At 41.8% G+C, this 26,084-nt stretch overlaps 1 long non-coding RNA gene across 2 annotated transcripts in view; it reads left to right on the top strand.

Moving 5' to 3' along the window:
- Positions 1-26,084, top strand: part of LOC122549318 (uncharacterized) — an 86,089-nt gene that overhangs the window by 43,367 nt on the left and 16,638 nt on the right. The window contains exons 4-5 of one of the 2 annotated variants that reach the window (XR_015757665.1): positions 16,500-16,585; positions 20,029-20,270. This is a non-coding gene — a long non-coding RNA (uncharacterized LOC122549318). Of the gene's footprint in view, positions 1-16,499; positions 16,586-20,028; positions 20,271-26,084 lie in introns of those variants that run through there. The other variant, XR_006311493.2, reaches the window with a different exon arrangement.

Genomic DNA, 26,084 nt, shown 5'->3' with positions numbered 1-26,084 from the left:
GTTACCCTCTATGTAGTTGGCCAATATCAGGTCATCTTTCAGTTATCTCTGTGGATATCTGCAGCTGGTCCTGCTCTTGATTCCCCTGACTATTGGAACTCAGAGCATTGTTAGCATCGAGTGTCACATGCCAATGGTAGTTGCTCTGTTTCTCACCGACTAACGTTAACTGAATAATGTGATACCAGCCAGTCTTATCTGGTGCCATCAATACCTTGTTTTCCGATGGGCTAGCTCTATCTACTATCTCATAGGGATCTGCGAACTTTGGACTCAGGAATGAAGTGGACTGGTATATTCTGATCATTATCTTTGTCCAGGATTCAACTCCATCAAGCTGGCTTTTGAACATAGAACATAGAACATAGAAGAATACAGCGCAGTACAGGCCCTTCGGCCCTCGATGTTGCACCGATCCAAGCCCACCTAACCTACACTAGCCCACTATCCTCCATATGCCTATCCAATGCACGCTCAAATGCCCATAATGAGGGAGAGTCCACCACTGCTACTGGCAGGGCATTCCATGAACTCACGACTCGCTGAGTAAAGAACCTACCCCTAACATCTGTCCTATACCTACCACCCCTTAATTTAAAGCTATGCCCCCTTGTAATAGCTGACTCCATACGTGGAAAAAGATTCTCACTGTCGACCCTATCTAAACCCCTAATCATCTTGTACACCTCTATCAAGTCACCCCTAAACCTTCTTTTCTCCGATGAAAACAACCCCAAGTGCCTCAGCCTTTCCTCATACGATCTTCCTACCACACCAGGCAACATCCTGGTAAACCTCCTCTGCACCCGTTCCAGTGCCTCCACATCCTTCCTATAGTATGGTGACCAAAACTGCACACAATACTCCAGATGCGGCCGCACCAGAGTCTTATACAACTGCAACATGACCTCAGGACTCCGGAACTCAATTCCTCTACCAATAAAAGCCAGTTCGCCATATGCCTTCTTCACTGCACTATTTACCTGGGTGGCAACTTTCAAAGATCTGTGTACATGGACACCGAGATCCCTCTGCTCATCCACACTACCAAGTATCTGACCATTAGCCCAGTACCCCATCTTTTTGTTACTCTTACCAAAGTGAATCACCTCACACTTAGCTACATTGAACTCCATTTGCCACCTTTCTGCCCAGTTCTGCAGCTTATCTATATCCCGCTGTAACCTGCCACATTCTTCCTCACTGTCTACAACTCCTCCGACTTTCGTATCATCCGCAAACTTGCTCACCCAACCTTCTAACCCCTCCTCCAGGTCATTTATAAAAATGACAAACAGTAATGGTCCCAAAACAGATCCTTGCGGAACACCGCTAGTGACGTCACTCCAAGATGAACCTTTGCCATCAACTACTACCCTCTGTCTTCTTCCAGCCAGCCAACTCCTAATCCAAACCTCCAACTCACCCTCAATGCCATACCTCTGTATTTTTTTGCAGTAGTCTACCATGGGAAACCTTATCAAACGCCTTACTAAAATCCATATACACCACATCTACCACTTTCCCCTCATCCACCTTAGTCACCTTCTCAAAGAATTCAATAAGGTTTATGAGGCACGACCTGCCCTTCACAAAACCATGCTGACTATCCTTGATCACATTATTCCTATCCAGATGTTCATAAATCCTATCCCTTACAATTCTCTCTAAGATTTTGCCCACAACAGAAGTGAGACTCACCGGCCTATAGTTACTAGGGTTATCCCTTCTCCCCTTCTTGAACAAGGGTGAAGATGGAGAAACAAGTTATTTTGCATCGAAATAAGTTTTGCTTTGCTGTTTCTTTTTCCCCTGTTGGCGAACAGTGACATAATTTGCCTCCTTTACTGTTTCCACAAACTGTTGTACCCATTTATCTAATATAATATTGTCGATCTTGGGCTCAAACAAGTCTAACACTACCAACCCCTCCATTCCTGTCATGTCTGTTCCTATCATGAGCTTATAAGGGGTGAGACCTGTGGATGAAGAAATAGTATTCTTAATTATCATCAGCACATAGGGCAGACAACCTGCCAGGTTGTCTCGTGCTGTTGCACCATTTTGACTATCATGTTTTTCAGTGTCCGATTCTTCCTTTTCCACAATTCCACTCGCCTGTGGTCTATAAGGTATATGGATTCTTTGTCTGATCCCAAAAGGGTCATTACATCTTGCATTATTTGGGCAATACAATGTCTGCTTCCATGCTCTGGGGTATACCCCAATGAGTGAGTACATGTTCCAATAAAATTTTTGCAGTATTTCTGGCTGTGATGGATAAGCTTCCACCCATTTAGTGAAGATATCTGCTATTACCAGAATGTACTTGTAACCTCCTGGAGTGGGGGGTAGGCGTCCTACATAGTCTATTTGTAAATTAGTCCAAGGCCCTTCTACTGGTGTAGTATGGCAGAGGGTCCATTTCTTAACATCGAAACAGTTTTGAATGAGCTTTTACCTTCGTGACCCCATATTCTTTCCTCTGCGCTTCTTTAATGATGTATCGTAACAGTGGAGTTGATGAAAAGGGTTTTCCATCCACTGAGACAAATCCTCTTGCCTTCTATTGGAGCAAATATTCTATTAGGCTATTACAGACATACATGCTATCAGAGTATATAACTGATCAGGGTGGTCAACTACATATATGACAGTGGCTAACTTTGCTGCCTGCATGTTCATTGTTCTGGGTAATTTCAGAGCCATGCTATATCTTTCCTGTCCGTTCTCATCTTCCATGTATATCTTAGATGAGGAAGTGGAAGGATGGGTTAGTAAGTTTGCCGATGACATGAAGGCTGGTGGAGTTGTGGATAGTGTGAAGGGCTGTTGTAGGTTGCAACGGGACATTGACAAGATGTAGAACTGGGCTGACGAGTGGCAGATGGAGCTTAACCTGGAAAAAAGTGAAGTGATTCATTTTGGAAGGTCGAGTTTGAATGCAGAGGACAGGGTAAAGGCAGGATTCTTAGCAGTGTGAAGGAATAGAGGGATCTTGGGATCCACGTCCATAGATCCCTCAAAGTTGCCATCCACGTTGATAGGGTTGTTAAGAAGGCATATGGTGTGTTAGCTTTCATTAGCAGGGGTGTTGAGTTTAAGAGCTGTGAGGTTATGCTGCAGCTCTATAGAGCCCTGGTTAGACCACACTTGGAACATTGTGTTCAGTTCTGGTCACCTCATTATAGGCAAGATGTGGAAGCTTTAGAGAGAGTACAGAGATTTACCAGGATGCTGTCTGGACTGGAGGGCATGCCTTATGAAGAAAGGTTGAGGGAGCAAGGACTTTTATCATTGCAACAAAGAAGATTGAGAGGTAACTTGATAGAAGGTGTACATGATGTTGAGAGGCATAAATAGAGTGGATAGTCAGAGACATTTTCCCATGGCAGAAATGCCTGACGAGGAGGCATAATTTTAAGATAATAGGAGGAAGATTTAGGGAAGATGTCAGAGGTAGGTTCTTTATACAGAGAGTGGTGGGTGTGTGGAATGCACTGCCAGCAGTGGTAGTAGAGTCAGATACATTATGGACATTTCAGCGACTCTTGGATAGGCACATGAATGATAGTACAATGAAAGGTATGTAGGTTAGTCTGATCTTGAGAGTAGGATAAAAGACTGGCACAACAGGGCTGAAGGGTCTGTACTGTGCTGTAATGTTCTATGTTCTATGTATATACCACATACAGTTTTTCTTTCTCCTTCCTGTACTGATGAGGAACCATGCACAAAAACTTTGAAGTGGAGTTCTTCTTTTCCATTTTCCTTTGCCTCCCTGCTTCCAGGCTCCATCTAACTTGTCCCTTTTTTTGATACAAATAGACCCTTGGGACCACTTGCTAACATCAATTGACATTTGTCTTTTCTCCCTTGATATGCTAAGTTGTCTGCTAACATAGTGGTGGCTTTTATAGTGATATCTCTTCCCTGTAGCAACAGTCTCCATCTAGCAATTCTATTTTGACTAACTGAGCCATCTTTAATCCTTCTGTCAAATAATAGCTGTATGGTGGTTTGTTCTGTTAATATTGTGTGGGTTCAACCCCTCTATGTAGGTAAAATACTGGACTTCCCAAAAGACAGCTTGCAGATGCTTTTCACATACTGTGTACCCCTGCTCTGCAGTGAGAGCATGTGCCAGGCGTATGCTACTGGTCTTAATTTTCCGTGCACCTTCTGTAACAGAACTGTCAGAGGGTTGTGAGTGTGGTGACCATCTCCGATGAAAACGGCTCAGTCAGGTTTGGCATTTTCAGAGCAGGTGTGGCAGATAGTGCTTGCTTTAGAGTTGCTATGGCCTGCCTGTGTTCCGTTTTCTACTCCACGGCTGCATTCATTTTTAGTAACTCCATCAATGGGGTAGCTTTTGTCACGAATCCATCAATGTAGTCCCTGCAATATCCCACTGAGCCCAGGAAGAATCTTAACTCTTTGACCATCCCACGGAACTGGGAGTCTGCTGACTGCCTCTACTCTCTGTTTGTCAATTTCTCTTTTCCCTGGTGACAGAATCATTCCCAGGTAAGTAACTTCCTGCTTCACCACCTGCACTTTTTTTTTGGGTTTACTTTCAGGCTCCTGCAACAGCCGAAGCAACTCACTTCGCAGCTGATAATGCTTCTCTTTAGTTTAGATTTGTAGAAGCAGGTCATCTACATAATGCACCAGACATTCAGGTTTTGAGAACCCTTTTCACCCTTCTCTTAGACATTGGTGAAATATGGATGGGGAATTATGAAATCCCTACAAAAACTGTAAGTACAACAAACTTTTATCTACCCACCTCCATAACCAGTGCTCCTCAAACATTCCAGAAGATTCCCCCAGCCTCTGGAACTGCTCGGACGCAATTAGCCATGCGGCTGGTGCAGCTGCCAACCCAACGCTGATTGATGATGTCACTTCCAACCCACAACCACTTCCGCCCCTCACAATTCCTCATGCATCACACGTGACATCACTTCTGCCCCTCACATCATCGCTGATGTCACACGCTCAGTGACTTCCGCCACCCCTACTGCCGTGTCTGCCACCACTTCCGCCCCCACCAACACCACTCACCTGCATTCTGCTGCCCCCCCACAGATCCCACTGTCACCATTCCCGGCCCCTAGAACCCTGAGGGGAACACCACCCCTGCTCATGACTCCACCCCCATTCCCCCCAACATCACACCCATTCCAGTTACTGGCTCCGCCCCACGCCCAGCTCCACACCCACACCAGATCCCAGCTCCCAGCCCTGCCGAGTTTTCACCATCCCTCCAGACCTTTCCCTCACTGAGGACGAATGATCAGTCCTCAGCAAAGGACTCACCTTCATCCTCCTACGTCCAAGCATCAATGAATTTAATACACGCCGTGACATCGAACACGTCTTCAGCCGCCTCCGCTCCTCGGATGCTTCACAATCAGGACTCCCGCCCACCTTCTGAGGACCCCTTTGCCCACCTCCAACACACTGCATCTACCTGGACACCCCGTGCTGGCCTATTACCTGCCCTCGACCTCTTCATTTCCAACTGCTGTCGGGACATTAACCGCCTCAACCTGTCTACCCCCCTCCCCCACTCCAACCTCTCACCCTCACAACGAACAGCCCTCCAATCCCTCTGCTCCAATCCCAACCTCACCATCAAGCCAGCAGATAAAGGGGGCGTAGTGGTAGTCTGGCGCCGCTGAAGCCAAACGCCAACTCGAGGACACCTCTTCCTACTGCCCCCTTGACCATGACCCCACCCCCCATCACCAAACCATCATCTCCCAGACTATACAGAACTTCATCACCTCAGGAAATCTCCCACCCACAACTTCCAACTTCATAGTCCGGGAACCCCGCACTACTCGGTTCTACCTCCTTCGCAAGATCCACAAGCCTTACCACCCTGGCCGACCCATTGTCTCAGCATGCTCCTGCCCCACTGAACTCATCTCTACCTACCTCGACACTGTCCTATCCCCCCTAGTCCAGGAACTCCCCACATATGTTCGAGACACCACCCACGCCCTCCACCTCCTCCAAGACCTCCGTTTCCCCGGCCTCCAACGCCTCATCTTCATCATGGATATCCAATCCCTCTACACCTCCATCCGCCATGACCAGGGCCTCCAAGCCCTCTGTTTTTTCCTCTCCTGGCGTCCCCAACAGTACCCTTCCACTGACACTCTCATTCGTTAGGCCGAACTGGTCCTCACCCTTAACAATTTCTCCTTCGAATCCTCCCACTTCCTCCAGACCAAAGGGGAAGCCATGGGCATATGTATGGACCCCAGCTATGCCTGTCTCTTTGTTGGCTACGTAGAACAGTTGATCTTCCGTAATTACACCGGCACCACTCCCCACCTCTTCCTCCTCTGCATTGATGACTGCATTGGCGCCACCTCGTGCTCCCGCGAGGAGGTTGAGCAATTCATCAACTTCACCAACACATTCCACCCTGATCTTAAATTTACCTGGACCATCTCTGACACCTCCCTCCCCTTCCTGGACCTCTCCATTTCCATTAATGACGACCGACTTGACACTGACATTTTTTACAAACCCACCGACTCCCACAGCTACCTGGATTACACCTCTTCCCACCCCACCTGCTGCAGAAATGCCATCCCATATTCCCAATTCCTCCGCCTCCGCCGTATCTGCTCCCAGGAGGACCAATTCCAGCACAGAACACACCAGATGGCCTCCTTCTTTAGAGACCGCAATTTCCCTTCCCACGTGGTTAAAGATGCCCTCCAATGCATCTCGTCCACATCCTGCACCTCCGCCCTCAGACCCAACCCCTCCAACCGTAACAAGGATAGAACGCCCCTGGTGCTCACTTTCCACCCTACCAACCTTCGCATAAACCAAATCATCCGCCGACATTTCCGTCACCTCCAAAAAGACCCCACCACCAGGGATCTATTTCTCTCCCCACCCCTTTCCGCCTTCCGCAAAGACCGTTCCCTCCGTGACTACCTGGTCAGGTCCACACCCCCCTACAACCCACCCTCCCGTCCTGGCATCTTCCCCTGTCACCGCAGGAACTGCAAAACCTGCGGCCACACCTCCTCCCTCACCTCCATCCAAGGCCCTAAAGGAGCCTTCCACATCCATCAAAGTTTTACCTGCACATCCAATAATATCATTTATTGTATCCAATGCTCCCGATGCGGTCTCCTCTACATTGGGGAGTCTGGACGCCTCCTGGCAGAGCGCTTTAGGGAACATCTCTGGGACACCCGCACCAATCAACCACACCGTCCTGTGGCCCAACATTTCAACTCCCCCTCCCACTCAGCCGAGGACATGGAGGTCCTGGGCCTCCTTCACCACCAGACGCCTGGAGGAAGAACGCCACATCTTCCGCCTCGGAACACTTCAACCCCAGGGCATCAATGTGGACTTCAACAGTTTCCTCATTTCCCCTTCCCCCACCTCACCCTAGTTCCAAACTTCCAGCTCAGCACTGTCCCCAAGACTTGTCCTGCCTGCCTATCTTCTTTTCCACCTATCCACTCCACCCTCCCCCGCCCCCGACCTATCACCTTCATCCCCTCCCCCACTCACCTATTGTACTCTATGCTACTTTCTCCCCACCCCCACCCTCCTCTAGCTTATCTCTCCACGCTTCAGTCTCTCTGCATTTATTCCTGATGAAGGGCTTTTGCCCGAAATGTCGATTTTACTGCTCCTCGGATGCTGCTAAACTGCTGTGCTCTTCCAGCATCACTAATCCAGAAGTAGGGTGGTCCATGTATATTGCTGTCCTTGGAAAGTAAATGCAAAATTATACTGGCATCTTCACTCCAGTGGGATTGAACAAAACCTGTTACTTATGTCCAAAATCGTGAACCACTGTGCATTCTCATTTTGCTTAAGTCTTGTCTCTGGGCTAGTTGCTACAATGAGGGCTGCTATCAGGAAAGCCTTGTTCAATGATCTGTAATCTATTGTTAGTGACATTTTGGAGAAAATTTGTTGCTCAGGTTGTAGATCAGGCTGCAGGTTTGGTTGCTGAGCTCCCCCCCCCCCCGCTCCAATATCCCAAAGGAACATAACAGGGCGGCCTCCAACCCTGCCATTCACTAGGAGTGAGCCTGCTTTATCCCACCACGCATCACATGCTGATGATGGAGAGGCCTGTGCCCATCCTTGCAGTTCTGGGTACATCCCCAGAGATGGTAGTATTATCTATGTCACATCACATTGAGGATTGGATGTGTGTTCTCCTTCTATGGGGAGGGTCTGCCCCCCACACCTTGCATTCTCATGTCTCGGATTTAGGCATTCTCTCATGAAATGCCCCTCTTGGTTACAATTGTAACACTTGTACACCTTTCTTTGAGTTCTCCATGTTCCTGAGATGTTTCCTCTCCCTCTCCCTCTACCTCTATCTCTCCCCACTGTCAGGTAGGCTGGAGAAGCCCTTTGAGAGTGCCCCCTTCATTTCTCCAGTTTGCTGTATGACCTCAGACAGACATTATCTTTACCCCAGAGGCCCTGGGTAATTTTGTTGTTTTCTTTTCCCATGCCGTAACTATCATCTAGGCCACTGTGTGTGTGTTATCAGCTGGATAAAACTGTTCTGGTGCCCTCTTTGACTCCTTAGTGCCATGCGACACCAGCATTCTCAGCCAACAGTTCCCAACCTCTTCCTCCAGATTGTTACTGTCCAAGGCTGTGCCATATAGCACCTGAAACACTACCCAAAACCGCAAATGCAGAGGGCTGCTCACCTTTCCTTTGATAGCACTTTGTTAGCACCTCCACTGGATCCCCTCTGTCAGTGTCTATGACATTTAACACACGTTCTTTTAAAAGCCTCAATTGTGTTTTACCAATTTTATGGTAAGGTAAGTTATTTGGGTGGAACTGAGAAATAAGAAAGGGACGATCACCTTATTGGGATTGTATTATAGACCCCCTAATAGTCAGAGGGAAATTGAGAAACAAACTTGTAAGGAGATCTCAGCTATCTGTAAGAATAATAGGGTGGTTATGGTAGGGGATTTTAACTTTCCAATCAAAGACTGGGACTGCCATAGTGTTAAAGTTTAGCTGGAGAGGAATTTGTTAAGTGTGTACAAGACAATTTTCTGATTCAGTATGTGGATGTACCTACTAGAGAAGGTGCAAAACTTGGCTTACTCTTGGGAAATAAGGCAGGGCAGGTGACTGAGGTGTCAGTGAGGGAGCACTTCGGGGCCAGGACCATAATTCTATTAGATTTAAAATAGTGATGGAAAAGGATAGACCAGATCTAAAAGTTGAAGTTCTAAATTGGCCATGCTAAATTGCCCGTAGTGTTAGGTAAGGGGTAAATGTAGGGGCATGGGTGGTTTGCGCTTCGGCGGGTCGGTGTGGACTTGGGCCGAAGGGCCTGTTTCCACGCTGTAATGTAATCTAATCTAATCTAAATTGGAGAAAAGCCAATTTTGATGGCATTAGGCAAGAACTTTCGAAAGCTGATTGGGGACAGATGTTTGCAGGTAAAGGGACGGCTGGAAAATGGGAATCCTTCAGAAATGAGATAACGAGAATCCAGAGAACGTATATTCCTGTCAGGGTGAAAGGAAAGGTTGGTAGATATAGGGAATGCTGGATGAGTAAAGAAATTGAGGGTTTGGTTAAGAAAAAGAAGGATGCATATCTATGGTATAGGCAGAATAGATCGAATGAATCCTTCGAAGAGTATAAAGGAAGTAGGAAATAAGAAGGAAATCAGGAGGGTGAAAAGGGGTCATGAGATAGCTTTGGCAAATAGAATTAAGGAGAATCCAAAGGGTTTTTACAATTACATTAAGGACAAAAGGGTAACTAGGGAGAGTTTAGGGCCCCTCAAAGATCAGCAAGGTGGCCTATGTGTGGAGCCACAGAAAATGTTTGAATAAAGTTCAACAATTTATTTTTTCAAGTAGAAATTAGGATTACAAATGACAACATATTCTGGCCCCCCAAAAAAAGTTATTTCACTCACCATCAATTCTGATGTCAACTCTGCTGCCTGGCTTGCTGTGTTCTTCCAGCCTCCTGCCTGTCTACTTTGGATTCCAGCATCTGCAGCTTTTTTGTCACTATCTTTATTGAGCCATTGCACCCTCAGCATCTTAGTTGACCTTGAATTGTGCTCCTGACTTCATATTCTCTCCACCACAATGATTGTCAACTTCCATTCCTGCTCTCACGTAATGCTGTGCTGACACTTCATAAACCTGATTCCCATTTAAGACTGAAATACGGGAGAATGTCTTCTCTCTACGGGTTAGTATTTGGAGTTTTATTTTCTCGTGCACTGTGGATGCTAAGTCATTGAATATGTTCAAGGCTGTGTTGGATAGATATTTATTTGATTTGGTGTTATAAGGAACAACCTGAAAATGGAGTTAAGGGTTTAATTGGATCATCCATAATTGTATTCAGTGGTGGAGCAGGCTCATGAGATCATATGGTCTACTCCTGTTCCTGGTTCTTAAGTTCTGTCTTGTGAGGTTGTGGGAGAGGCTCAATTTCACTGAGAAATTGCATCTGAATTTTGCAATTTTGCATGACTATTTCCAAATTGTGAACCACTATAAATAGAGAACATCAAGGAGTTGAGATTACCACAGGGAACATGTGCAAGAAAGCGTGGAGGACATTTGTGAGAGAGAAAACAAAGCATGGGTGACAAGAATATATGAGACAGGACATGAACAGAGGAGATGTACAAGTGGATCCTCCATCAGACAGTTTCTTCTGTATACTCCCAGAGTAGGTGTGCTGCAGTTTGGGAAGGGCTACTCTGAGATTCATTGCTTATGGGGATCAGCCTGTATAGTGAAATTGTTGACTTTGTTGAATGTTAATGCATAGTCAAAGGACAGTATGATCCAATCTCGTTTCTTATCTGTCATGTTCTACTCACATATAATAGATGTCTAGGATTGCTCTATGTTGTATACATTAATCAGTTTTAAGGCTGTTTCTGAAATAATTTTTTTTAAATCATTTTATGTCCCTCCTGGGATGGGCGTCCTTGTGTCATTGAGTATTTGTTTGCCAACAGCATCATTGCTGGCATCATCAATGGCTATTTCAACAGCAATTCCTCTAAAATGTTTGTAAGGGGAGTGCCAGGACAGCATTCTAGGCATATCAGTTTGTATGAAGGAAATCCTGTGCTTATGCACAGCTGGACTTCACCTGATGAAGGAGCAGTGCTCTGAAAGCTTGTGATTTCAAATGAACTTGTTGGAGTATAACCTGGAGTCATGTGACATCTGACTTAAACCAGTTGTAACTGTGCTTTATATGTCTGGACTGATATTCTAAACTTGTATCTTTATATCCCTCTATCTCCCTCCTTTCATTTAAGACTTTTAAAAATCCATCTCTTTGAATAAATTTTCATTTCCATTATTTTCATTTCTTTGTGTCTTGGTTTTAAGTTTATTCTGAAACTCACATCACTTCAGTTTTGTAATGCAGTTTATAATATGGGCCACATTCATAATGAAGTCAATCTAGCTCTTTTGCCTCATTCCTTCCTTTATATTCAGTTAAACTGGTGTCATTTCACAATTTTATGCAATTACAATTACTTTGGCTGTTTGTGCTTCTTTTCACTTTCATCGATACTTATTTCTCCAGTAGTGGATGCATATAGATTCAAAATTGTGTCTTTACTCTAATGGCACTGTTGTGATGTCTTGCACAGAATTACTGATATAGAAACTGATATAGAGAAATTAATAAATTAATGATCAAGAAAAGGAAGGAATTACTGAAAGTGCAAATATGTTAATATATGTTATCACTAGCATTATCAAGTGACAAAGCAGTCTAAAAGGTCCTTTTAAGATTCTGAGTTGAAAAATAAGTGCACAACTTTAGATTCAGCTGAAATGATAGTTACAGATGCACCTTTAATATAATGTGATATATTTAGTTTATATTATGAAACTAGAGCACAATTATGAAAAGGGAGGAAACTCACAAACCAATTCAATCGCTGCTGTGGGCATGGTGCCAATAAAATCATACACTTGAACTTTTACATTTTTGGCCTTAGCCAATTTCAGGAAAACAATCAGATTTCACTTTTCCATAATTTGCCAGATACGGTTCTCTTTCTATCTCTTTCTGCTGAAGCAACACACTTGAATTCTCTCTTTGCTGTTAGATTTGTTCTATCAGATTTACCATTCTCCTGGACTGGAGGAGAAAGCAAGTGAGGGAAATGCATTTTGCTGAATTTGCCTGTGCCAAGTGTGTTTATGGGACGCTGTTATATTGGAATGATTGATGAGTAGTAGTTTAATTATACATTATATTTATTAAGTGTTTTAATAGAGTTAAAGTCATGCCTTTTTTTGTTTGTATTTTAACTGTAGCGGAAGCATAAAGTGTATCTTGTTTTCAGCCTAGTAGTTTGACCAATCAAATCACATCTAGAACACAGCACCTTATACTTGCCTTTAAATAAGATAAAAGTTAGGGTTGATATATTTTGAGGTGGTTTGGTCTGGTCCATAGCAAACTGGGTACTCTTGATGGGATCAAAATCTCTAATTCCAGGTTGAGTTTTGGATTATTGGACTCAAAGATAGTGAGTGGTAAATGTGGCATTCAGTTCTTTTAAATAGACTGTACCTTGTGTAATAATGGCTCTTTCAGAGGCTAAGAGTTTACTTGGTGCGTGGAAGAAATCATTTGGGGTGGTTTACAAAAGATGAGTAAGGCAAAGTTTTCAGAATTGGCAGATAAACTAAATTTGAGGTTGTTTTTGTCATGAAGAAAGTGGAGGTAATTGTACAATAGCTCAGTCACGATTAAAAGCAAGAAAAAGGGAGAAAGTGAGAGTTTTTGAACTTTGCAAGTTAGAACTGAAAAGTGAAAGGCGACTTAAAATGATGGAGATAGAGGTGAAAGGTGGGATTAGTGATGAGGACAGTCATGGAGAGCAAACTCACCATAGCCAAAGGCCTGGTAGGTGCTGATGTACTTTTGTGAGGTATAACTTGCTTGGATAGCATACAAAACAATACTTGTTACTGTATCTAGGTACATGTGACAATAATAAATCAAATCAAATCAAAACAGTACCAAGGTTCAGCAAGAAGATACAGAGACATATTGGATATTTCTCCCAAAATTTGAATATTCATCAAAATAAATATTCTGCTATTGAGAAAGTGACCTTGAGTTTGGTGGTAGCTTTGCAAATTTTCAACACTTACGTTGGCAGTAATGCATCTGAGACAATTATGCATGCTGATCATAACCCCTTAAGGATTTTAGAAAATATTAGAATAAACTCCATCTAAACGGTCTGGTATTTTATTATTATAGCCACTCATAGTGTCATAGAGTCTTAGAGCTGTACGGCATGGAAACAGACTCTTTGGTCCAATTTTTCCATGCCGACCAGATATCTAAATTAACTATCCCATTTGCCAGCATTTGGTCCGTATCCCTCTAAACCCTTTCTAACCAGATGCCATTTAAATGTTGTCATTATACCAGCCTCCACCACTTCCTCTAGTAGCTCATTCCATACACGCACCACCTTCTGTATGAAAAAGTTGCTTGTTAGACCCCTTCTAAGTCTTTCTGCTCTCACTTTAAATCTATGCCCTCTAGCTTTGGATGCCCTCACCCTGGGGATAAGACCTTATCTATTCACCCTATCCATGCCCCTCATGATTTTATAAACCTCTATAAGTTGACCCCTCAACCTACATTGCTCAATTTAGAGATTATACATGTGACAGGATGAGAGAACATAGTTGCGGACACATTGTCACGACTTTCATGAAGGAAAACAGAGATGTTCGGTGGCGGATATCATGGTCTGAGATCGACTGTAGTATTGAATGTTTGCATGCTTAAATTTAATGTTATATGACATACTAATAGCATGAGACTGGAGTCTTTGAAAATGAAGGCATCTTGGTATATTGGTGGTTCATTTTTTTAAGAGGAGAGGTGTGACCATACATGCCTTTAAGAAGGATTTGTTTTGTCCTGTTTATCATGAAGAAGGGTGTTGTCAACCTGGAGCCAAGGTGTCTGTCCCATGGAAAGCAGAGTAAATAGCTTTTTTTCAATTAGACAAAGGAAGCATGAGTGGGCGGAATCAGGCTCACATTCACCCAGAATTTTAGCTTTGCTTGCAGTTGTAGAAGTTGGGGTTTTTTGAGTTGAAGTTGTTAAATACAATGCCCTCTCACTCTCTCTGTGCTGCAGCAAAAGGCTAGAGTTCTCTTTCTGCTGCTTGCTTCATTCTTCCTTTCTCCTGGACTGAAGGAAATAGCAAGTGAGGGAAACTTGTTTTGCTGAATTTACCTTTGCTAAGCATGTGTTTATGGGTTGCTGCTATGTTGGAACAGTCGATGAATGGTAATTAAATAATAACATAATAAAATAATATATTTTTAATGCTTAATTTCAATTTAAATGATAAAATGTTTATCACTCAATGCAAAGTGTATTTTTTTCTCTTGTTAGAGCCCACTAACATGAATAGAAATATCTTACAATTATTGCAGATGAACTGGTTGGTGCTGTAAAAATTAACAGTTTTATTGTTTAAGTCCAACAGTGAACATTAAAACAACAGTTGTTTACAACTCTTTTCTCTTAAGCCTTTCTTTTACCTCCCACTCCAAAATACTGGCCCGATTAAAAAAAACTGATTAAGATTTACAAAAACAAAATCACTTTTCAAAACCAGTCAGCTTTGTCGATTCTCCTTTGTAGCTTTTCCTCTGTAGATCTTTCTCTAGGTCGGCTTCGATGTTCTGCTGCACAAACTTCTTATAAACAGGTACCTTTCAGAGAGCTCTTCAATTCGCAGCCTTTTTTTTGTTGGTGTCCTTGGTGATTTTCCCCCAACTGTTCAAAATGTCTGGTTTTATACCCCAAAACATCGGATCATTTAAATGGTTTTGATGTCATCAAAAACATTATATTTCAAATTCAATTGGATTTTGGTATCTTGGGGGGTAGTTTAAACTGATTGGCCAAATTTGAACTTGTTTTTGTTCCATAGAACACAACTCCAGCTATTTATTTTAACCAAGTGTTACTTTTTTACTTTGTTCAGGACTCTCTGTGCTTTAGCCAGTCCTTGCTAGCTTTTCAACTCTCTTAAAGGTACAGTACACACCACACCTTCATAACAATATGCATAGATCTCTGAAAGTTGCCACCCAGGTTGATAGGGTTGTTAAGAAGGCATACAGTCTGTTAGCTTTTATTGGTAGAGGGACTGAATTTCGGAGACATGAGGTCATGTTGCAGCTGTATGAAACTCTGGTGCGGCTGCATGTGGAGTATTGTCTTGGTGCCTACATGGACCACGACTTCGGGCTGCACCCCCCCCTCATTAAGGATCTCAAAATCATGATCCGAGAGATCACGTACGTTGGCACCAAGAAGGCAACACACCAACCATGAGTCTCTCTTGTTCCTACAGAATCTGTTTCCCTAAGTATGAAGTCCCCAATGACTAATGCTCTACTCCTCTCCCCCCTTCCCTTCTGAGCAACAGGGATAGACTCTGTGCCAGAGAACTATACCGTATGGCTTACCCCTGGTATGTCGTTCCCCCCCCCCCAAAACAGTATCAAAACAGTATACTTGTTATTGACGGAACAGCCGAAGAGGATCCCTGCACTGTCTGCCTGTTCCCTTTCTGTCCCCTGCCTGTAACCCATCTACCTTTTTCCTGTACCTGAGGTGTGACTACCTCCCTGTAACTCCTCTCAATTACCCCCTCAGCCTCCCAAATGATCCGAAGTTCATCCAGCTCCAGCTTCAGTTCCCTAACGTGGTTTCTGTGGAGCTGGAGTTGGATGCACTTCCCATAGATGAAGTCAGTGGGGACAGTAGTGGTGATCCTTACTTCCCACATTCTACAGGAGGAACATGCAACTGCCCTAACATCCATTCCCACTGTTCTGAATTCCCAAAGAGACTACTGAAAAAACCCCACTAATAACCTTATGAAATTGGCACACAGAACCTTTCTTTTGGTTAGAAGAGGAGGATGGGTGGGAGACACTACCAAAGTAGTGTTCAGGTAAGCAACTGCCCAAATATATTACCTCACTAACCTAGCTGTCTTGTGTCTCCTCCTGCTCAGTGTGCACTCCGCCTATCCATGAGGTAAATTTTTAAAGGATTAATTTATATTCACGGCAGCCCCCTGATCCTTGCCCTAACAGCTCCCGCCGCTGCTGCAATAAAATGAACATCAGAACCGGATGAAAAGATGCATGTCTTGGGTTTTTGACTTACTTTTCAAAACTGTGTGTCAAATTTATGCTAGCTGCATAAGTAAAATAGTATATGATGTTAGATCACAGCTTTGTATTTTTATGCTGAGAAATATTCTGATGCATATTCCTTACGAACATAAAAGTACTTCAAAAGTTAGCAGTATTTGGAAGTACCAACTTATTTTGAATCATAAATTGATTATAGTACTAAAATTGTATTTAATGTTTCCTTTTCATTTTTTACAGAGTAATTGTAACACAGAATTCAGTGAATTGCAGTGGTTGAATCTGAACATAATGAAACATTGTATTTTTTTGACATATTTTTGGAAGTAAGTAATTTTCCAGCATTACTTCCCTTGAGCCTGGAACCAGTTAACAAAATACAGTCAATGTGAGGAGTGCATGAGTATTTTGCAGGTGTTAATAGTGTTGCATGAATGATATTTGTGCCACTTTTAACATTTTTCCTTTATGAAGGAGAAAGCACAATAATAATTCAGTTCAAAGAGATTTGTAATGGTCAAAACGCTGTAACCTTGGTCAGAGAACTGAATTAAATATGATACTCATCTATCGCAAAACACAGGCATTTTTCTGATTTTACATGTCAAAAATCTACCAGTTTCAGACTTGAGAATTTAACTTGATTCAGCATGCGCAGCCTTTTGATAGACTTTCAGATTTTCACCAGCTTTTGTCTAGAAAAGTTATTTCCTGATTTCAGGCTTAAATGGCTTTATTACTTTAAACATTTCAAATACATCACTTCCTCATCCATCTGAACTGATGAAATGTAAGTCATATTTATGCACTGTTTCCTCAGAATTTAACTCTGAGAGCAGGCAGATACCTTATGCAGCCCTCTATTTATGCCGTTTTTAATTCAATGCCACAATGCACTTTAAGGATGTTTTCTCTCTTACAAGGAAAAGTCAGGAAATGCCAGACTGAAAGAATTTTGTAACTCTTATACATTAATGTAATGTAATGTAATGTAATCTAATGCTAATCAGGCTGCCTTGTTCTGGCTGGTGTCAAGCTTCTTGAGTGTTGTTGAAACTGCACCCATCCAAGCAAGTGGAAAGCATTCCATAGTACAGATCAACCTTGATTATCTGAATGAGATGGGTGAGGGGTATTTTGTTCAGATAATTGATCATTTGGATTATTGATCTTATCATAAAAAGTGGTAATTTGAGTGCCGGTTATCGAATATGCCTCGATTATCCGGGAATGCACACCATTATGCCGTTTAATTGAATGCTGAGTTGCCGAATGCCATTTTTATGGTTCCTTGAGATCTTGTTCAGATAATCTGAAATTAGGATTAATTGATATGCAGATAATCAAGGTTGCACTGTACAACAAATTTGTGCCAAATACATGGTAAGACAGATACTGAGGAGACATGCCAAATTCCCATCCTTTGACCTGCTGTTTGAGCCACAGTATTTGTATGGCTAGTTGTGTTGAATTTTCTAGTCAATGGTATCTCCAGGATGGGAAAATTCAGTGACGGAAATGACCTGTAATGTCAAAGGGCAGTGGTTATATTCTCTCTGGCCTGGTACATATGTGCATGAGCCGTAGAATCATAGAGTTAACCAGTCCATGCCAAACATAATCCCAAATTAAACTAGTCCCACTTGCCTGCTTGTGGCCCTTATCCCTCCAAATCTTTCCTATTCATGTACTTATCCAAATTCTTTTAAATGTTATAAGATTTACCACTTCCTCAGGAAGTTTATTCTGCATGCAAACCACCCCCTTTGTAAAACCTTTGCCTCTCACATCTTTTTTTAAATCTCTCGCCTGTCATCTTAAAAATGTGCCCCCAGTCTTGAAATTCCCCATCCTAGAGAAAAAACAACTACCATTAACTGTATCTATACTTATTATTTTATAAACTTCTATCAGATCGCCTCTCAACATTCCAGTGAAAAAAGTCCCAGCCTGTCCAGTCTCTCTTTATAACTCAAACCTTCCATGTTGTAGTTCTGTTCGCCGATCTGGGAATTTGTGTTGCAGACGTTTCGTCCCCTGTCTAGGTGACATCCTCAGTGCTTGGAAGCCTCCTGTGAAGCGCTTCTGTGATCTTTCCTCCAGCATTTGTAGTGGTTTGAATCTGCCGCTTCCAGTTGTCAGTTCCAGCTGTCCGTTGCAGTGGTCGGTATATTGGGTCCAGATCGATGTGCTTGTTGATTGAATCTGTGGATGAGTGCCATGCCTCTAGGAATTCCCTGGCTGTTCTCTGTAGTGTTCAAACCACCACAAATGCTGGAGGAAAGATCACAGAAGCGCTTCCCAAGCACTGAGGATGTCACCTAGACAGGGGACGAAACATCTGCAACACAAATTCCCAGCTCGGCGAACAGAACCACAACAACGAGCACCCGAGCTACAAATCTTCTCCCAAACTTCAAACCTTCCATACCAGACACCATCCTGGTAAATCTCTACTGAACCCTCTCCCGCTTAATAATATCCTTCCTTTAACTGGGCGACACAGTTAACTAGACATAGTATTCCAGAAGAGGCCTCACCAATGTCCAGTAGAACCTCAACATGACTTCCCAACTCCTATACTCAAAGGACTAAGTAGTGAAGGCAGGCATGCCAAATGTGATGCAAACTTCAAAGAAATATGTACCTGAACCCCTAGGTCCCTCTGTTCTACAACTCGATGCAAGGCCCTATTAATTGTATAAGCCCTACCCTTCTTTGTGTATCAAAATGCAGTACCTCACATTCATCCAGATGAACTCAATTGGCCATTTCTCAGCCCATTGACCCATTTGATCAGGATCTCTTTGTAATCTTAGAAAACTTTCTTCACTGTCTACTATGAATATTACTTTCCATTGATTAGTCCTCATTTCTATCTTATTGTGACTGTTGGATCCATTCAGGATTTATTGCTGTTATTTTATTTGTTTTCACCACTTTGATCTTACTTGCTTTCTTATGTTTGCTATATTTGATATATGACTTTATATCCTATTATGTTATACTCTGTGATTGTGCTCTTTACATTCTAAATCCCCACATATGTGGACAGTCCCTACAAATCCTCATTTATTAAAAGAACCCATCCATACAGTGTTCCCTGCGTGGTTCAAGTGAAGGCTGACCAGTGCCATGTCTCTGTTTTTCCCCAGTACTAGAATGATTTGAAATTATTTTTTCCCACACCAATCTTTGAGCTATGCATTTGACTCTCTGATCTTGTTTAACCTGTATCATTTTGTTTGTGTTTAGGTGGTAGTCCAGAGGTGATTACCACTGGTATGCTGCGTTTGAATTTAGTCCCTAGTGTTGTGAAGTTGAAGGCATGTACTGTACCTTAAAGAGAGCGAAAAGGCTGTTCTGAACTTAGAGATTACCAGCACCTATGTCTATGACTAGATTGCAGTCTCAGAGTGTACTGGACAATTGAAATTATGTAGCATTTGGCTGTGAAATGGATACCTGAGTTTGGTTGCTGTTTTGACAACAATTCAAATTTAACCAATCAGTTTAAATTGTGTCTCAGGATACTAAAACACAATCAAGTTTGAATTTATTGTTTTGCCAACATCGAACAAATGAGACAATCTGAAGTTGGGGGGGGGGGTGGGGTGGGGGCGGTGGTGGTATAAGAATGCAGACATTTTGAAAATTGGTCAGATAGCAAATGCCGTAGAGAATTAAACTCCTGGAGAGCCAATTACCCATTTAACCTTTAGTTCTCAAAGAAATTAAAGGTACCTTTTCATGTGAAATGTATTTGCAGTAAAAAGAAAGAAGACAACCCAGGGAGATTATCAGCTGGAAGAGTGAAGACACAGAAGAAGACAGAGACTGTGTGGTTTTAAAATTAAGTTGATGTAATTTTAATAAATGTCTTATTGGAGCAACATATTGTTATAGAGTTGGAAGCAGATAGTGAGCAGTTAAGAGAAGGGGGGGCTTTGATTTGTGAATAGTTTTTGTTTAATGTTCACTTTTAGAGTTAGAAAATAAATGAATGTTATTTCCTTTAAATAGTGGAATTTTGGAGTTCTTTTACGAAGTGGGGCAAGCTTTTCTGGGTGTTTGGTTTAATTAACAGAAAAGGTTCGCCTCCGTGTCATAACAATAGCTACTTTAGCTCCTTAGCAATGGTTCTCACTTGGTCCTACTGATGTCGTTAATGTGCTTGTGGATCCTTCTCTTCCTCCTGCCTTTTCCAGCCCTGAGGAGATACAAACCTGTTACAGTTTTTAAGGTTGTTACTAGCAGACTGAATAAGGGCAATCCAGCAGATGTGCTGTATTTAGATTTTCAGAATGCTTTTGAACAAGTCCCATATAGGAGCTTATAAAACAAAACAAACACATGGCATGGGGGTTAATATGCTGGGACAGGTTGCTTAATAGAAAGAAAACACATTGTAGGGTCTACCTAAAGCGCATGGATTGCAGTGGTTCAAGTCAGCAGCTCACCACAGCCTTTTCAAGGGCAAGTAAGAATGAGCAGTAAATGTTGGTCCAGCCAGTGATGCCCATATCCCATAAATGAATTTTAAAAAAGGAATAAATTGGTTATTCTTAGATTGGCAGCCTATATCTAGAGTTATGTTACAAGGATCAGTGCTTGGGCCCCAGTTGTTCATAATCTATATCAATGGTTTAGATATGGGGATCAAATATAATATTTCCAAGTTTGCAGATGGCACAAAGTGTGGAAATGTGAGATGTAAGGAGGATACAAAGATGTTTAATGGGGTTTGGACAAGCTGGGGGACTAGAAATGGTGAACACAGTCTCAAAATAAGGGGTAGGTTGTTCAGAATGAGATGAGGAGAATTGTCTTTTCTAAGAGTGGTGAATCTTTGAATTCTCTACCCTGTAGGTCTATCATTGAGTATGCTTATTAGTATCTAGGACAGATTTCCTGGATAGTAATAACATAGAGTATTATGGGATTAGTGCAGGAAAATGGCACTAATGTAGGTGATTAGCCATGATCTAGAATAGCAGAGCATGCTTGTAAAGCTGAATGACCTAATCCTGCTCCTGTGTTTCAGTGCTTGATCCTTGGAGTAGACAAGCAACAAAGCTTCTTTGATTTCGGCTCCTGTTGTAGAGAACAATACCTGCTAACTAAGCTGCTACTAGCACATTTCATTATGTTTCTTGTGCTTTGATAGCCCCTGTACTTCAAGGTTTTGGATTTCTAGTCTAAAAGCATTAACACCACCCACCATATGCTCAGCCATTGGCATGTATTGCATTATAGCATAAATTCTAGAACTGATCAGTTTATAATTTTAAGACAGTTACTTGACATCATGACAGTTTTGATACCCATCTGGCTTTCAGTCATTGATTCTTTATAATGGAGTCAGTGTAGTTTCTTTGGTCAGCCTGGTGTGTCTGGATAATGTATATTACTATCTATAAGCACAGACACCAGATGTGCAAATCTAATATTATAATCATGCAAATAGTTTTTTTGTTGATAAATTCAAAACATTTTTCACAATAAGAACTGATTTTCTTTGGTATATATTAGATGGGCTAACATAGAAAGCTACAATATGCATCATGGTAACAGTACATGGCCACTAAAAGATAGTGTTAACAGTTACTTAGTGGCAGGTGGTGAATGCTAGAGACTGGAAAGGTGATAGCAGCATGGCAGTCATGAATGTCTTGTTTCTGAATCATCATTTATTGATCTGTCTGAGTTCAAAGATAACGTTTGCAACCACAACCAAAACTAATGAGTACTAACCTGTACTGAGGTGAATATTTTATCTTTCTATATCACATTACAAAAACAGGTGTGAGAGTTTGCTGCTGATTCAATTAAAAAAAAAGCAGCTCCAAAGGTGCCAGCTGAAACGATCAACCAATTTGTAGGCAGGTACTGAACAAAGATACGGAATGTGTTTTCACTAAAGCTAACTTAGCTGAAAGTATTATGAAACTGGCCAATGTTGCCACACCCATCAAATCGGTCAGAAAGTCACTTATGGTCAAAGCTAAAGAATAATCATTGATGCTGTATGAGAAGAAGATCACGAGGCTGAAGTAATCTGCAAGAGTTTGAATCTGGACCAGCTATTGCAACTGTCAACAGATTTAGTGGGATATCTGATACATGAATGGGCTCTGGCTTGTCTCACTCATGAAAACAGTGTCCAGCATTTTATGAAATAGGCAAGCTATGTTTCATAAGAGGACATTGGGCTAAAATGTGTTGAAAATGCCATAATCCAGAATGCACCACAATGCCTCATAGCAACTGATGAAGAAGAGACAATCAAGGAACAATCCAAATAATTTTCCTAATGTATAGCAGCAAAATTCAAGAGCTAACCACAACATTACAGCTTGCAGACCCAGTCTGAAAGTGCGCATGGTAAACTTAACACATCATATGGACACTGAGTAAAGTTGTAGCGTTTACTTCCATCCAAGCGATGTACCCAAAATGAATTGGATAGCATGCACTAAGTGTTAAATTGACATTGTAAATAGGATCCTTTTACATATTATGATAATAATTTATAATAGAGATAAAGCAGATATGTGAGCTCAGTTCTGTGGGAGTAATTTTTAGCAGATTTTAGTTCAGAATCAGATTTTAGTTCTGAAGAATCCACTTTTCAGTATAGGAAATCATTTTCAACTTAGTGAAGGGGCAGACAAATTTGTGAAGTCTCTAAAGTGTGAGAGTTTATGTAGACGTTTTCAAGCTGTTAGAGCTGGAAAGAGATTTAGACCATCAGCAATGTAAAGAGATTTCTCGCCCATCAAAACTTGAAACAGTCAATTAATTAAAGGAATTAAAGAGTTGATAGGAGTGACACTTCACTGGAAGTGAGCATCTGTAAAACTTTATTTTCCTTTTTATATTAATTTCTAAGTTATCTTTTACACGTATAGCTTTGTTTTCTTTTGTACAACAAGCGATATATTTTTTTAAAAGAACTTTGACTGCTTTGTGTGAGTATGTTCATAACTAATCATCACAGTAAACAACTGCAAAAGTTAAACTTATGATCTGTGGAGCCAAATTTCATTTAAGGAGGATTTGACACGTCCAGTATTACCTTCAGCTGGTTCATAACTGATCATATATGAGATATACTCACCAAATGGACGTGGTGCATTGCAGTCCACAGAAGATAAGCTAGTTGCTTAAAATGGATCTGACAATATTAATATGCTGCTCAGGATGGAAAATTGAAACTTCTTTACATTGTAGAAACAGATGGACTACCTGTCATTTGTTCTACCAACATGCATGGATCCACGTTTTATTGTGATCCATGAACTGACAAATTTATTAGTTGGCACACCAAAGATTTCAGACCACAACACTATTGGCATACATTTTGATCACAATTGGGTAGAGTAGATTCAGCAAGCTACTTCAAATGATGACCTATTGCAATACCTCAATAAAAATCATCTGTGAATGACCTGAACACATCCAACAGGCTTCAAGCTAATATATTCATTCTGGTAATTTAGAAATGAAATATGACTCTCCAAGTATGTCTTCAAAGACAAAGAAATCATAATTATGCAAACTCTATGTCAAGACATGCTACACCATATACATGGAGGTTACATGAGTGCAGAGTTCATGAATTCATGTATTGGCAGTGCAGCAATAGAGACATCAATCATCTAATCAAGTCATATGAAATATGTTAATTGTATCACCCTCAACAATCAAGAACACCTCTACATTTATATCATGTTTTATTATTTCCTTTTTTTTAAACAATAGATTAAGAAAGGAAGATACTGCTCTAAACTAAAGGGACTGTGCAAAGAGGTAGCTGCAGTTTTATATGCCATCTTTATGGGATTACATTGTGATTTGTACACTTTTTTTTGGTGGAGCAATGAGAGCAAAAGCACATACCATGAAGTGGATGGGTTCTGACCTGGGGGAAATTGCTTGACAACAACGTTTTGAATGGCTCCTGACCAGGTGACCATAGCTTGTGTGGGGCATGCAAACAGAAAGCATAAGAAAATTGTCTCTGTCTCTGCCTTCTCAGTAGAGGTACCAGAAAATCTCCAGCAATCTCCCTTGTTCTGAAAATTCCCTGTTGAAATTGTTCAATGCCTTCAAAGTTATTGAAATATTGAACCCTTGACCAATGAATGAAATGCTGAACATTGGTGTGCAAACAACCTTGTGCTATAACAAAGAACTGAAAGGAATTGGAAGAAATTGAAAGAAAACTACTCAGTAAATCTTATGGTTTAGACTAATGTATTCAAACTGTGTTTCCCTAATTTTATTTTATTTTTCTTACCCTTAACATCCATTACTTGTCTGTCTTTGTGTGTCTATCTGTATATGAAGGAGTTAAGAAGGGTTAGAGTTTAAGTTATAGAGTTAAAAGTTAGGAATTCATAATGCCCAGTTGGTTAAAGATATTTTGTTTGTAAGAAACAATATTTTTTGTCACCTTTTCTTTTAATCTGAGTTTATCTGTCAGGTTAATCAGGACTTTGGATAGTGTAACTAAATCTTTAACTTTTGTAATGACTCCAGGACGAGTGAGGTTTGATTTCTAATGCGTCACCCTAGTCAGTCATAACAAGTTTTAGGAGCGAGTAGCTAGGATGTTTTTGAGCAATGACATTGGAGGTTTGGAGTTAGTAAGTAACAAAGAGAAAAAAAACATCAGATTTTGTACTAAGCAAAAGAAAATGGCATTAGAAATTACTACATTCTTCCTGCAGGTGGGAGAGATTTCCTTGAGGTCCGTATCCCTCAACTCTTCCTATTCATATATCAGTCAAGATGCCTCTTAAAATTTGCTATTGTACTTGCGTCTATCATTGCCTCTGGCAGTGTATTCCAGGTAATTCTATGTAAAATAACTGCCTCTTAAATCTCCTTTAAACTTTACCCCTTTTACCTTAAACCTATGCCCCCTAATAATTGATATTTCTACCCTGGGAAAAAGACTCCAACTATTCATTCTGTTCATGCCTCTCATAATTATGTAAACCTCTATCAGGACACCCTTCAGCCTCTGATGTTCAAGTGAAAACGAACTGGTGTACTGACCTCTAAATCGCTGAGGCCAGAAGCCAATCCTCTGACACCTCCTCCTACCGTTCCCTCAATCATGACCCCATTGTTCATCAATAAACCATCATCTCTCAGACCATCAGCAATCTCATCACCTCAGGAGATTTCCTATCCACAGCCTCCAACCTGATAGTTCCTCAACCCCACAACACCTGTTTTTATCTCTTACATAAAATCCATAAACCTCACTGCCCTGGTCGTCCCATTGTCTCTGCCTGCTCCTACCCGACTGAACTTATCTTCTCTTATCTCAACTCCGTCCTCTCCCCTTTATGATCCAGGAACTCCCCATCAATGTTCGGGACACAACCCACGCCCTCCACCTTCTCCAAGACTTTCAATTCCCCAGCCTCAGACACTCATCTTCCCCACGGACATTCAATCTCTTTACACCTATATTCCCCAAGAGCAGGGCATAAAAGCCCTCCATTTTTTCATCTCCTGCAGGCCCAACCAGTCCCCCTCCACCGACGCTCTCAGTTGCTTGGCGGAACTCATTCTCACCCTCACCAACTTTTCCTTTGACTTCCTATAAACCAAAGGGTAGCAATGGGTTCCTGCATGTGTCCGAGCTATGCCTGCTTCTTCCTATGATATGTGGAACAGTTCCTCTTCTGCAGCTATACTGGCACCATCCCTCAACTTTCCCTCCACCAAATTATATCAGCGTTGCCTTGTGCTCCCATGATGAGCTCGAACAGTTCATCAACTTCACCCACATCTTCCACCCCGACC

The sequence above is a fragment of the Chiloscyllium plagiosum genome, unplaced genomic scaffold (genome assembly GCF_037043375.1).
Source record: "Chiloscyllium plagiosum isolate Xiang-an unplaced genomic scaffold, Cpla_swu_hap1 HiC_scaffold_1, whole genome shotgun sequence".
In the NCBI taxonomy this organism is placed as follows: Eukaryota; Metazoa; Chordata; class Chondrichthyes; order Orectolobiformes; family Hemiscylliidae; genus Chiloscyllium; species Chiloscyllium plagiosum.
This window is presented reverse-complemented; position numbering and strand designations above follow the sequence as displayed.